Genomic DNA, 14,631 nt, shown 5'->3' with positions numbered 1-14,631 from the left:
TGTTCCCATGATGTTACGGACGTCGATGTTGGGTGGTAAAGTACATCAAAATTTATACGTTGCCGCTGAGCATCCAGCTCCTCGCGTATAATCCTCCTGACCATAGAAGCGTTATCTCCAGCCTCCGGAATGTCGATACCGGCAACAGTTGTCACATTTGAAAGACGGACAATTTTGGGAGCGGTTCGACGTGCCTTTAAGACCTCAAATGCCCGGCACGGCTTGATCTGTACTGTGGCAAGGGTGTCCCGTGAAATAAAGAAGTGCCCCACCTTGCCTCCTTCTGACATCTGCCGGTTTACAATGCGACAAATGTTCAATATTTCCTTGATATAACGTGTGCATGTCTTAGCGGGCAGCTGGGCTCCTTGGGAAAGCTGATGCTCAGCGCCTCAGCGCGTTCCTTCTTCGCAAAGGTATACCCAAAGGACTTCGTAATTTCTTCAACGAATCTGTCCCAGGTCGTCAGGATTTCTTCGTGGTTATCAAACAAAATCAGAGCCGTGCCAGTGTGGAAAAAAACTACGCTGTACAGACGTGCGATTGAGTTCCAGTGGTTGTACTTGCTGCATCTTTCGTAATGTGGGAGCCATTACTCAACGTCATCTTCGGGCTCACCGTGGAACGTACGCGGCTCTCGCTGCTGGGGAAAGGCCGTCGCCTCTTCAGGTCGCTGTTGAGTCTGCGTCGTGCGGGTGGTAGCCATTGAAAGGTACTGTTGAGGAGGTCAAGGTGGCAAACCTGCTACACGACGTCTGCGACGAGGTACTGGCGGATTCAGAACATTTTTGGTCAGCGCCTAGCACCAAATGTAACGGATGAAAGGGTTTTAATACAGGTGAAATTCGTATTAAACGGCTCAGAAAACCCGGATCAGTCTGGGCGCACCTCGCTTCCTCCGCTTCTTCTTCTTCTTCTTCTGGTTCGGCCGCTTCTCAGAGCGCCGCTACGCGGCGTAATTGTAACAGGTATTCCAGGTATTGTAGTCTGAGTTCGCAGGGGTCAAGTGGATGCAGCTTGCACAGAACCGGGTTAAGTGGAGAAATATGGGAGAGGCCTTCGCCCTGCAGTGGGTATAATCAGGCTGATGATGATGATGAGTCTGAGAGCGGTCCGAGGAGCGGTCCGAGCGCGGTTCCAGGCAAGAACTTCGTCATCTACGCCAACCAGCAATAACGTCATCGTCTACGCCAACTAGCCACTGATTGTCTCCGCTTCGTCGTCGACTATATTTTATATCACTGCCCCCCTCCTGTGTAGCATCGACTTGATGCGACGCGGTGTTACTAGGAAGAAGTTAGCGAAAGGGTGCACAAAAGTGTCACAAGGACCCAGCAGCGTTGACGAAAAGTTCAGTCATGCACGATCATAATAGGGCTTCAGCCGAACCATGTGCACGACTTCAGGACACTGTAGCCTTCGGGATGGAGCTGAAGCTACGGAGACGACGGCGTAGGTGACGTCACTGATACGGCGAACAATCTCGTAAGGGCCGAAATATCGGCGTAGTAACTTTTCAGACAGGCCGTCATGACGAACAGGTTTCCACATTGAGACGAAGTCGCCCGGCTCGTAAGTGACGATTCTTTAGCCGAGGTTATACCGAGCAGCATCATTCGCCTGTTGTCGGTGAATTCTGAGGTGTGCTAGTTGCCGCGCTTCCTCAGCACGCTGAACAAAGATGTTGGCTTCAGGTTCGGCGTCAGAGCCTCAAGAAGGACCAACTGGCATCATATGGCATCCAACGACGTGCTCACTTAGCGACCGAAGACAAACTTGAACGGGATCATTCGCGTCGTCTCTTGAGTGGCGGTAATGTACGCGAATATTATACAGGGCAAAATTGCATCCTAGATGCGATGTTCTTCGTCCACATACATAGAAATCATGTCGGTGAGGTTGCGATTGAGGCGCTCCACCAGCCCGTTGGTCTGATGGTGATACGCCGTCGCACGTCGATGGCTAGTGTGAGTCAGAGTCATGACCAACCGGATTAGGCGAGCCGTAAAAGCTGTTCCACGGTCAGTGATTACCACGGCGGGGGCGCCATGACGTAGGACAAAGTTATGAACGAAAAACTGAGCAACTTCGGCTGCAGTACCTTTAACAAGGGACGCGGTCTCTGAGTACCATGTTAGGTAGTCTGTCGCGACGACTATCCAACGGTTGCCAGACGAGGACTTCGGAAAAGGACCGAGAAAATCCATGGCCACTTGATGGAAAGGGGTCTTCGGCGGAGCAATAGGCTGAAGAGATCCAGGGGGGTTTCAATGGCGGAGACTTCCGACATTGGCAGTCATGACATCAGCGTACATAGGCCCGCACCGATGGGAGTAACCTGGGCCAATAATACTTTTGACGAATTCGTGAAAGTGTACGGCTCACCTCTAGGTGGCCAGCGGTGGGTTCATCGTGACAGGCACTCAATATATCTGGGAGCTACTCGGAAGGCACAAGTAGGAGAAACGTCTCTTCACTGTTCGAAAAATTTCGGTTGTAGAGCATGTTACCACCCAGAGTAAACGTTTGGAGCCCACGATGAAAAACACGGGGAATACGGGTGTCGACGCGCTGCAGGTAGTCGACGAGTGGCGCTAACATGGGTTCATCCTCTGCAGCTGCGCCATTTGGGTTGTACTAATATCCCCCAGAAAGGCAAAATCATCTGCCGTTTCTTCTGGACATATGGCGACAGTCAGCAACCTGATGCTTCCATTCTGATTTGTATACGACTGTTACGTCATGCTCTTGTAACCTAAAGCTCCATCTAGCCAATCGTCCTGAGTGGTCTCTGAGGCTCGCGAGCCAGCATAATGAATGGTGGTCGCTTATAACGCGAAAGGTCGGCCGTAGAGGTATAGTCGGAACTTGGTGAGGGCACATATTACCACCAGACATTCTTTCTTAGTTGTTGAATAGTTGGTTTCGGAGCGGGTAAGTGTTCGGCTCGCGTAAGCGATGACCCGTTCTGCACCGTCTTCCCACTGAATTAGTACTGCACCAACCCCAACGTTGCTGGCATCACTGTGGAAGTCAGTTGCGGCGTTTTTATTAAAATGGTCTAGTATCGGGGGATTCTGTACAGGCTGCGAAGCTCAAGGAAAGCGGCCTCTTGTTCACTTCCCCACAGGAACGGCGTCTCATCTTGAGTCAGTGTGGTTTACGGTTCCGCGATGCGCGAAAAGTCTCGTACAAAGCGTCAGTAATAGGAGCACGAACATAAGAACCGTCGAACAGCTATCTTGTCAGTTGGGCGCAGAAAACCAGAAACGGCAGCTGTCTTTTAAAAGTCCGGGCGAACACCTTTTGCGCTGACCACGTGACCAAGGAAGCGAAGTTCCTCAAACCCGAAGTAACATTTCTCCGGTTTGATTGTCAAGTTGGCATCCCGGAGAGCTTATAACACAAGGCGTAACTTTTCTAGGTATTGGTCGAAGGTGGTCGAAAATATGACATCTTCCAGGTAAACCAAACACGACTGCCACTTCAAACAAGACAGAATGGTATCCATCTGTCTTCTCCCGGTATCCCTCATCCACCTCTATTTGGCGGTACCCACCTTTTATGTCTACCGACGAGATGTATCGGGCATCCCGCAGTCGACCGACAGCGTCGTCTATGCGGGGAAGGGGGTAAACGTCCTTTTTAGTGACGAAATTAGGTTTTCTGTAATCGACAGAACCGCAGCATGTTGTCCCTCTTTCTGACGAGAACAACCGGCCAAGCCCACGGGCTTGTAGACTGCTGAATGACATCGTCGGCAAGCATTTCGGTGACCTGTCTCCGGACTGCTGCTCTTTCCGTTGGAGAAACGCGGTATGGGCATTGGCATACGGGGCGCGGGGTTTCGTCTGTTATTATACGGTGCTTGGCGACCGGCGTTCGGCCCACTTTGGAAGACGTGACGAAGCAGTCTGCAAAATTTGCCAAGACAGCCGAAAGGAGATCCTTCTGAGCTGGCGATAACTTGGTGTTTATTTCGACAGGTGGCAGAACGTGACGATGTCCAGTATCGTCTGGAAGGGCTCCTCCTACGGTGCACAAATGTGGACACTCCGCGACGTCTTGGAGGAAGGAGATCACCGTGCCTTTGACGAGATGCTGAAATTCGTTCGAAAAGGTGGTGAGCAGAACGGCAGTGCCGCTATCCCGTAGATGGACGAGACCTCGGGCAACAATGAGACCCCTCACAAGCAGCAGCGGGATATGACCCTCCGCCATGCCCTCAAAGTCATGAAATAGGTCATTCTGCACGCGCATTACGACACAGCACCGTAGTGACACCGTGACATCATCCTCCACAATACGCAGAGCATGGCTACAGGGATCGCGGGTGTCGAGGCGTGCCACTGCCCATTTAGTCGCGAATGTGACTCGTGCTTCGTGAAGGTCGATCACAGCACCTTTTGCCTGCAGAAAGTCGAGCCCCAGGATCAAATCTCTCGAACAGCCCGGCAAGACAACAAATTCCTTGACGTAGACGAAACCACGGATGCCAATTCGGGCTGTGCACCTTCCGGCCGGGCTAATGAAGTGACCTCCAGCCGTGCGAATGCTAGGGCCCAACAATTGCGTCACAATTTTGCTCAATTCCTGGGCGAGGGCGTGGCTCATCACTGAATAGCCTGCACTGGTATTAAGTAAAGCGATGCGGTACCGATGCGGAGATGACGATCCTGAGTCATAGCGCCTGCATCTCCCAGGCCTCTGACTGGCCGACAGATGAGCTTCAATTTCGAGCGGCCGTTCGCCGTTTCGTGGACAGGGCGCATCGGGTCCGGAGCCGCGAAGTCCCACTCGACGATACGGGCATGCACAGTAAAGTTGACCAGCCTCCCCGCAGTGGTAGCAGATTTGCCTGCTGTCCCGCGTACGCCACACGTCCGATTTGCGAGGGCGTGGAACAGGCGCCACAGCTTGAGCCGATGCGTCATACGGACGGATGTGGCTAACGACTGGTGTCACGCCAATAGGAGCACAGGCAGCTGCTTGATGCGCAACGGAAGCGTACGTTCGTTTGTCGTCGACCCGTGGAGGCATGGTAGCGACAGGATCATAGGCAGCTGCCTGATGAAGAACGGATGTGTTTGTGTTGGGCATTTCATGGGCGCGCTGCAATACTTTGGTGATCGGGAATCTATAAGCAGCCTGGCGTACTTCATATCTGACGACTTCGGCCAGTGATGTCACTGGCGCACTCTGAGGCAGACGGAAACATTGGAGTTCCCTAACAACCGACCGAGTGAGGTCATGTAAGGCGTCCGCACCGCCTCCATGGCACGACGAAAAACATCTGGGGCTAAGCTGCTGACATCTCGGTTGTACTGCCGGGCCCGTTGTTGGAGCGTCGTTTCCATGGTCGTTGCCTCCGCGAGGAATTCAGCAACCGTACGCGGTGGACTGCGAACGAGGCCTGCAAACAGCTCCTGCTTAACTCCACGCATGAGGTGGCGAAGCTTCTCCTCTGTCATATTGGGGTCTGCGCGCTGGAAAAGACGGGCCATGTCTTCACAGTACATGTGCACACTTCCATTTGGCCGCTGATTTCTGGACTGAAGTGCAGCTCAGCTTTCTTGCGGCTGTCGGCATTGGGAAAGGTGGTTAGAAGTTCACGGAAAAACGCTTGCCAGGTGGTAAGGGCGTCTTCGTGGTTTTCGAACCACGTACGCGCAGACTCTTCTAGGGCACAGTAAACATTATTGACCTTACGCTCGTCACTCCAGCTGTTGTACCGAGCCCCTCGCTCGAAGGTCGCCAGCTAATCGTCAGCGTCTTCGAAGACTTCGCCGTGAAAAGATGGTGGTGTTCGCGGCGGGTGGCAGAAGATCGGAGCTGAGAGCCTGGGATCAGTGGCCATGTCGAGGTGGCTGAGAGTTGCGGCTGCGTGATCCTCGTAGGGGTGGAAAGGGGCCCAACCTCAGGCGACTGTCCGCAAAGGCGGCGACTGAGTCGCTGGTGGACCGGCGTCAGATCCGTCGTGAAGCATGTAAACATGGGAAAGCGTACCCAGCGCACTCCACCAGACTGTAACGGGTATTGCGCCAAACGTCCAGGCAACGCCCTGAGCCTAGAGGACTGCCGAAGGCCGAGAACGGTCCGAGCAGCGGTCTGAGCGCGGTTCCAGGCAACCAACTTCGTCCTCTAGGCCAACCAGCAACCACTTCATCATCTACGCCAACTAGACACTGATTGTCTCCGCTTCGTCGTCGACTATAGTTTGTATCAGTATATATATTGTCACGGAAAGCAGGTTTACATTTCACGAAAAAGGCAGGCGAGGCTTTATCAACTAGCAGCGTTCCGCCGACAGCGCGTGAACTCACTTCAACGTCCTTTTCTTTCAGGCGCCACGCGAGCACACAACGTGGCATTGCTCCCCTCCCTAAAAAGAGAAAAGCTGAGCACGAGCACGAGCAATGGTCGGTACATGCGTACATTGCACATTACAGCGTTACATACGGCTTCGTGCTGACAACGTGCACGAACTCGGAGCGTGGTTACCGATGTGAGGGCTGCTCAGTGCCAGCTGGAAGGACTGCATGTCACTTCCGTAACACGGCGCGAAACTTGATAAGGTCCAAAGTAACTTAGATCAGTTTGTCTCACAAGCCAGGTCTTGCGCACCGGAGTCCACACCCAACTTTCTCTCCACAATGGTATGTGACGTGTCGATGACGGAGGTTGTAGCTGCGTGCATCCGTGCCCTGCTGTTGCTGAATGGGAATTCGTGCAAGTTGACGTGCTTCCTTAGCACGCTGAGCTAACTGCTCTGTGCCTGGCGTGAGTAGATGATGATCAGTGCAGCATGGAAGCATGGCATCCAACATCGTCTGAACGTCACTTCCGTAGACCAGGCGAAATGGTATAAAGCGCGTCGTCCCTTGAATGGTCGTGTTGTAGGAAATAATTTCATCCCAGGTTTTGTGCTGCGCCTCTATGCACATTGCGGTCACGTCGGCGATGGTTTTGTTGACTCCCTCCGTGAGGCCATTCGTCTGCGAGTGATAGGCAGTGGTTTCGCGGTGGCTTGTATGACTAAGCTCAAACACGTCGTGCATTAGCTGCGCCGTAAACGTGGTGCCTCTGTCGGTGACGACTTGGGTCCGTGCGAGATGACGCAACACACCTTGCTGCATAAAGAACTGAGATATCAAATTATGTTGCCACGCTGCACCCCTTGATTTCCGCATACCGTGTGAGATAGTCTGTCGCTACTATAATCCATTTGTTACTGGCCGATGAGAGCCGAAATAGGCCCAGGTCGATGCCGACATGGAAGAAGGAAAAACTAAGAGGGAGCGCGCGGAAATATCGTCAAGCCTAGTCACAAAAAATAAAAGGGAGCGAGTCGGCCCCTACGTGTTAAACCACGCGATAGTGTGCGGTGGTATCTACTACCGTTCGCATGCGCGAGTCAGGAGTCCGCCGCGCGCGCAACACCCAGCAGGCACAGCAGACAGCCACGCGCCCGCGCCATGGCTATAGTGCCTAGAAGGTTTTCCTCCTTCTAGGCACTATACCATGGTAGACGTGCGTACTAAAACGCACTGACATCAAAACATAGGGTCTAACTAGGAGAGAGAAAAAACGGGGGAGGGAGCTGCTTCAATGGCACTTGGCTTGCGAAGGTTGGCCGCGTGACGTCATGCTCCCTCCTAGTTTTTCTTCCTCCATGGATGCCGACTTGGTAAAATTGCATCTGAGGCGGCCCGCAGGTTTAAGAGATGGCGCCTTTCGATGTTGACACTCGCAACAGCCTCTGACGTAGGGATGGACGGCGTCAGAGAGTTTAGGCCAATAATAAGCATGACGAACTCGAGTGAATGTGCGTACAAAGCAAAGTCCAAGTGGCCGCTGGTGGGCTCATTGTGGCAAGCAAAAAGGATATCGGCGTGAAGGTCGGCTGGCACGACGAGGAGGTGCACTCGGTCAATAGTGGTGGAGTTTTTCTTGAAGAGAACGCCATTCCGGAGACAGAATGCAGACGGTTCCTACCAAACTGCTGAGAGATGTTAGCAGCGCGACCCTCCAGATGATAAATGGAGTGGGCGCGGCGAGAGCTTTGGAACCATGCATCTAAAGAATCCCTTCTTGTTCTTGATACAGGCCGTGATTTGTATCAGCCACAGCGATGCGGCTTCAGCTACTGAGTGCGACCCAACTACGGTGAAGCTGACGGAATTGCACGGACACCAGCGCAATGCATCGACAGGCTTTCCTGCAGACGACACACCGGGTCTGCACAGCTGGACGACGCACTTGGACCGACATCGAGCGCCACCATCCGCTACGTCACCACTGTCAGAGCGTATAAAAGGGACTCAAGCGTGGCAGGCGATCAGTGGGCGCGGCGAGAGCTTTGGAACCATGCATCTAAAGAATCCCTTCTTGTTCTTGATACAGGCCGTGATTTGTATCAGCCACAGCGATGCGGCTTCAGCTACTGAGTGCGACCCAACTACGGTGAAGCTGACGGAATTGCACGGACACCAGCGCAATGCATCGACAGGCTTTCCTGCAGACGACACACCGGGTCTGCACAGCTGGACGACGCACTTGGACCGACATCGAGCGCCACCATCCGCTACGTCACCACTGTCAGAGCGTATAAAAGGGACTCAAGCGTGGCAGGCGATCAGTGGGCGCGGCGAGAGCTTTGGAACCATGCATCTAAAGAATCCCTTCTTGTTCTTGATACAGGTGAGAGACTACCGCCAGGCTTCTGGCTATCGTAGTGACGATGTGTGCCTTTTGCTCTTGCCGTGCCCACGGTCGTTTATTGATGTGCTAAAAAATGTATACCATTGTTTTGTTAACTTACTGGCTTCCTGCGGGGACGTTGAATTAAATCCAGGCCCCCCTACTGAAATAATGCTGCAAACAATAATGGATGACTTGCGAGAGCTTAAAGAAAGCGTGGCCACAACAAACCGACGCTTAGATGAAAGCATTGTTAAGTTAGCTTCCATTGACCGAAAAGTGGAGGATATTTCGACCACTGTTAAGACCTACACAGCCAAGGTGGACGATCTTCAGAAAACTGTTGACAGCCTACTGTTAAAAGTAGATGACCTCGAAAATCGAAGCCGGAGGAACAATTTAATACTTTATGGCTTACCGGAACCAACGGAAGAACCGTCCCAATCTTTGGAACAAGAGGTTTCGAAAAAGATCTTTCAGGACATACTAAAAGTTTCAAACGTGTCAATGGAGCGCGTCCACAGAATAGGGAAGCCTAGGGACGGCAAATGTCGCCCAGTAATACTCAAGCTTTCGGACTACCGAGACAAATTAAAAATACTGAAAGCATGCAGCGCCTTCAAAAACACTGACTATAGCATTTCTGAGGACTTCTCTCCTAGGGTCCAAGCAATAAGGAAAAACCTTTGGACTTGGACGAAAGAAAACCGAGACAGAGGACACAAGGTGTTTCTAACCTTTGACAAAGTTAGAATCAATGGCAAGACTTTTAGATGGGACGAAGCACTGAATAAGGGAGTTCCATATGCAACGAATTGACAAACCCGGTCTACTTCCAGTCAAAAACAGCTCAAAAGTAAAATTAAATCTCAATCGTTGGAATCATCCCATGCGTTCAGTCCGCTATCTGTATTAACTGTTAACGCCCGGAGCGTCGTGAATAAGTCTGACGACCTTGAAAGCCTACTTCTTAGTTACAACCCGGACGTCACGCTACTAACGGAAACATGGCTTCATGATGCTATTCCTGATTCCGACATAATACCCAGCTCGTACAACATACTTCGCCAGGACCGTGGCTCGAGAGGGGGCGGTGTCGCGGCCATAATAAAAAAGGGCATTCCATTCACATCCATTGCTCACAATACTTGCGTTGAGATGGCTTGGATCCTTGTGCCGTCGTTCAGGTGCAACGTTCTTATTGGTGTAGTATACAGGCCTCCGAATGCAGACACCTCAATTTTGGAATCGCTGCACGATTTTCTTTACGCCCATAGTAAACGCTACACTCATATTATCTTGTGCGGTGACTTTAATCTGCCCATGATCAACTGGGACGATCTCTGTGCTCGACCTTCTTGTCAGCACGCAGATTTGTTGATCGATTTGGCATTTTCTTTTAATCTTAGACAGGTAGTAGGAACACCTACACGTGTCACTTCAAACTCGCGAACTATCCTCGACATTGTTCTTATCTCTGAAGCTGTCAGTGAAACAGGATTTACTGTAGAAGTTTTACCAGGCATATCAGATCATGGTGCGGTCCTCTTTAGAAGCAATCTACCGCAAAAAACGCTACGTTGTCCAGACAAAGAATTCATGGATTTTAAGAATGCGGCAGATGAAAGTGTACTAGACTACTTAGAACAAGATTTCGACACTTTTTCTCAAAAATTTATCCAGGGGGAATTCAGTGTTAATGATTTATGGTTGCATTTTAAACACACAGTCCAAGAATGTATGCACAGGTACATTCCAACAAAGCGCAAGAGAATGGTTCGCAACAACCCTTGGATCACTCGAGACATATTGCAGCTAAAGCGCCGCTTAAAACGCCTGTCACGTTCCAATTCATCTGTCGACCGTTCTCTGCTACAGTCAATGCGCACAGAACTTAGGAACAAAATAAAAGACTCAAAGTATCATTTCTTCAATGTTAAGCTGCACCATTTTTTTACTAACGCTCCAAGGAAGTTTTGGATGCACATAACGGAAAAAAAGGATCCGGTCACCAAAGTTAGAGTGAATGATACCGAGTCAAGTGATAACCAGAATATTGCCGAAGCGTTCAACGAGTACTTTGCCTCGGTATTTCTACGCGGTAGTGATGACAATAATCCAGAATTTTCAGGTTCTGGCTGTGAACTTCCGGACCTTTTTGTTTCTGAAGAAGGTATTCTTTCGTCCCTACTAAGCATAGATATAAAGAAATCTGCTGGTCCCGATGACATCCCAAATAATTTTCTTTTTAGGTACGCGGAGTGGTGCGCAAAATATCTGTTTATAATATTTAATGAAAGTCTAAGGCAAGGTGTCCTTCCTAATGATTGGACAGCAGCAAAGGTAATACCCATTTATAAGTCCGGAGATAAACTCAGTATTACTAATTACAGACCCGTTTCTCTTCTGTGCACCGCTAGTAAGGTGATGGAGCACTTTATTTTTAAACACGTGATTAGCTTTCTAGAAAATAATAGTTTCTTTTCCGAAAAACAACATGGATTTCGGCGTGGCCTATCCACAGTTACACAGCTTCTACACATTACCAATGAGGTCATGGCAGCGCTAGACCGGGGCGGGCAAATAGACGTGCTTTTTCTCGATTTTCAGAAAGCGTTCGATCGTGTTTGTCACAATAGACTAAAACTGAAGCTACAATGCGTGCTAAAGAATGAACAAATTCTCCGCTGGCTTGACTCCTATTTATCTAACCGAACACAGTACGTCCGTATAGGAAACTCAATTTCTCTACCTGCTCCCGTACTTTCCGGTGTACCGCAAGGTTCAGTACTTGGACCCCTTCTCTTTTTAATTTATCTAAATGATTTGACCTTTGATTCCCCGGTACGATGCCGGTTCTTCGCAGATGATTGCATTGTGTATCATAACATTCAATCACTGCACGATCAGACTGCCATACATGATTACCTAACTGCAATCAATAATTGGTGTCAGTCCTGGCGCATGAACTTAAACGCGTCAAAATGCACACACATGGTCATTACAAGGAAGAAAACACCATTAATTTGTACATATAAAATCAACAATGTAGCAATTAAGCCGGTTGACAAATTTAAATACCTGGGTGTAGTAATTGACTCGAAGCTAACCTGGAATGCTCATGTTGAATATGTCGTTTCGGCGTCGCTAAGGAGACTATGGCTACTTAAACACCGGCTGAAGCATTGCACTAGTAGGACTAAACTCGCTGCCTATACGACACTCATTAGACCATTGCTCGATTACGCCGATGTTGTGTGGGATCCCCACACAAAAACTGCCATCAATAACATTGAAAACGTGCAAAAGAAAGCCCTTAGATTTATTTATAATACTTACAGTAGAAGAGCCTCGGTCACTGAACTCAGAACACGGTCCGGCCTCCCAACATTAGAATTTCGGCGTAGACTACATCGCCTACAAACGTTGTTTAATATAGTTAATAAACAAACAAAAATGGATTCCGACATCTACATCAATTTTAATAAGAGAAGAGAAACAAGAGGCAAGCATAGCAAAACAATTGTGATGCCACAGGCTAAGACTAGCGCTTATCGCTTCTCGTTCTTCCCTCGAACTATAGCAGAGTGGAATGCCCTACCGCAAGAAGTCGCCAATATGACCTCGGTCGAATCCTTTGCGTCTGCTGTGCACTCTTTGCAATGAAGTATGTTAATTTTAGAGTGTCCAGTCTCCTGCTTTTGCAGTTTGCAGATGTGTGTGTGTGTTTTTTTTTGTTCTTTTTAATGTTCTTTTTTGTAATTTTGTATAAGCTGCTTTTGCCCGCGCAATAATCTGTATTGCAAGTCATTTCCTTATGTTTTCTTGTCACTCACATTCTTGTTTACCTTGATTTGTAGTGCCGACTGTACTTACTCACTCCTGCTTGGACTGCCAAGAGGCAGTTGGCAGTATCAAATAAATAAATAAATAAATAAATAAATAAATAAATAAATAAATAAATAAATAAATGACAGGTCGAAGTCTGGGTCGGCTCGCTGTCGGGTGATTGTCTAAGGCGTTCACTAGTCAGCGAAAACCTCTGTCGTCCTCTGTAACGCTATCGACTAATTCCACAGGTGCCTGCGAGAGCGTGTCAGCATCTTCGTGCTTCTGACCAGATTGTTACACAATGGTGTAATCAAATTCTTGAAGGCAAAGGCTCCTTCGTGCTAGGCGCCTCGACGGGTCGCGGAGATTGGCCAGTCAGTGCAAAAGAATGGTGGCACTTTACACGGGTAGCCATAGAGATAAGGCTAAAATTTCATGGTTGCCCACACAACCGCGAGGCATTCCTTTTCCTTAGTGGAATAGTTCATTTCAGCGCGGGAGAGTGTGTGGCTGAAATACGCAATGACCCTTTCCATGCCAGCTTGGTGTTGAACGAGTACAGTGCCCAGGCCGATGTTGCTGGCTTCGGTGTGGACTTCGGTGGCAGCTTATTGATCAAAGTGCGCAAGAACAGGGGCAGCTTGCAGTCGTCTGCGCAGCTCTGCAAAAGCTTCATGTTGCTCGATGGCCCACGCGAACTGTGTATCATACCGCGTGAGGTGGGTCAGGGGTGCGGCTAGCTTAGGAAAGTCGGCGATGAAGCTGCGCTAGTACGCACACAGACCCAGGAAGCGTTTCAAATTCTTCTTCGTGGCAGGAACTGAAAAATTGGCAACAGCAGCAGTTTTGTCAGAGTCTGGAGTAACACCCGCGGCGCTCACAAGATGACCGAGAAGCTTTGTAGACAAAGTGGCACTTCTTGGGTTTGAGCATCAGGTCAGCTGACCAGAGACCATCTAATACGGCTCGCAGGCGTTCAAGGAGTTCGGCGAAGGTTTCAGAGAACATGATAACATTGTCTAGATAAACTTTCTGACATATAAAAGATAATGTTTTCTGACATCCTTTCGAATTTCCCTGGCCGATTAGTCAAAAGCAAACTATGTTGGTAATATATATATATATATATATATATATATATATATATATATATACCGGGTGTCCCAGATAACTTGAACCAAGGGATACAAAATAATACATTTGAGGTAGGTCAGTGAAACCAATTGCATTCAACGGCCAGCCTCCTTGCGCACTACAGGCAATTTTTTGTTTTGCAATTACTTAATTAGCTAATTATGTTAATTTTTCTAATTTATTAAATATCGACTTTAGACCAAACATGTCAATTGGAAACTTGTAGAGCACCTTCAGAAACCTCCATTTCATTATTTGCGATAAAGAAAGTCTCACGTGTATCTCTTTTTCTGGGCTCAAAAGAAAGCCCGCGAAATACAAATAATACCACGTGACTAGCGCATTTGTGCGCCGCGATTGTGGTGCTCTCTCTCTCTCTCTCTCTATATATATATATATATATATATATATATTTATATATATATATATATATATATATGTATATATATATATGTATATATATATATATATATATGTATATATATATATATATATATATATATGTATGTAAGTGTCTATATATATATATATATATATATATATATATATATGTATATATATATATATATATATATATATATATATATGTATATATATATATATATATATGTATGTATGTAAGTGTCTATATATATATATATATATATAGACACTTACATACATACACACAACATACATAGCCACCTGGTGTTCTCAGGCGGTGCCTGAAATGAAAGGACGCTGAACTGGGTTGGCGCGCTGTCGGCGGAACGCTGTTTGTTGATAAAGATTCGCCCGCCTTTTTCGTGAAATGTAGATGTATTTTCTGTGGCATATTTTGGTGGTGATGCTGGGTGTCGATCCCGGTATATATATATATTTGTTTAGTTTGTGGGGTTTAACGTCCCAAAGCGACTCAGAGACGCCCTAGTGGAGCTGTGGTTCTTTAACGTGCACTGACATCGCTGACATCGCACAGCACACGGG

This window comes from Amblyomma maculatum, chromosome 4 (genome assembly GCF_055883805.1).
Source record: "Amblyomma maculatum isolate TAMU_Amacu chromosome 4, ASM5588380v1, whole genome shotgun sequence".
Taxonomy (NCBI): domain Eukaryota; kingdom Metazoa; phylum Arthropoda; class Arachnida; order Ixodida; family Ixodidae; genus Amblyomma; species Amblyomma maculatum.
The sequence above is the reverse complement of the archived record's forward strand: the minus strand, read 5'-3'. Positions refer to the sequence as shown.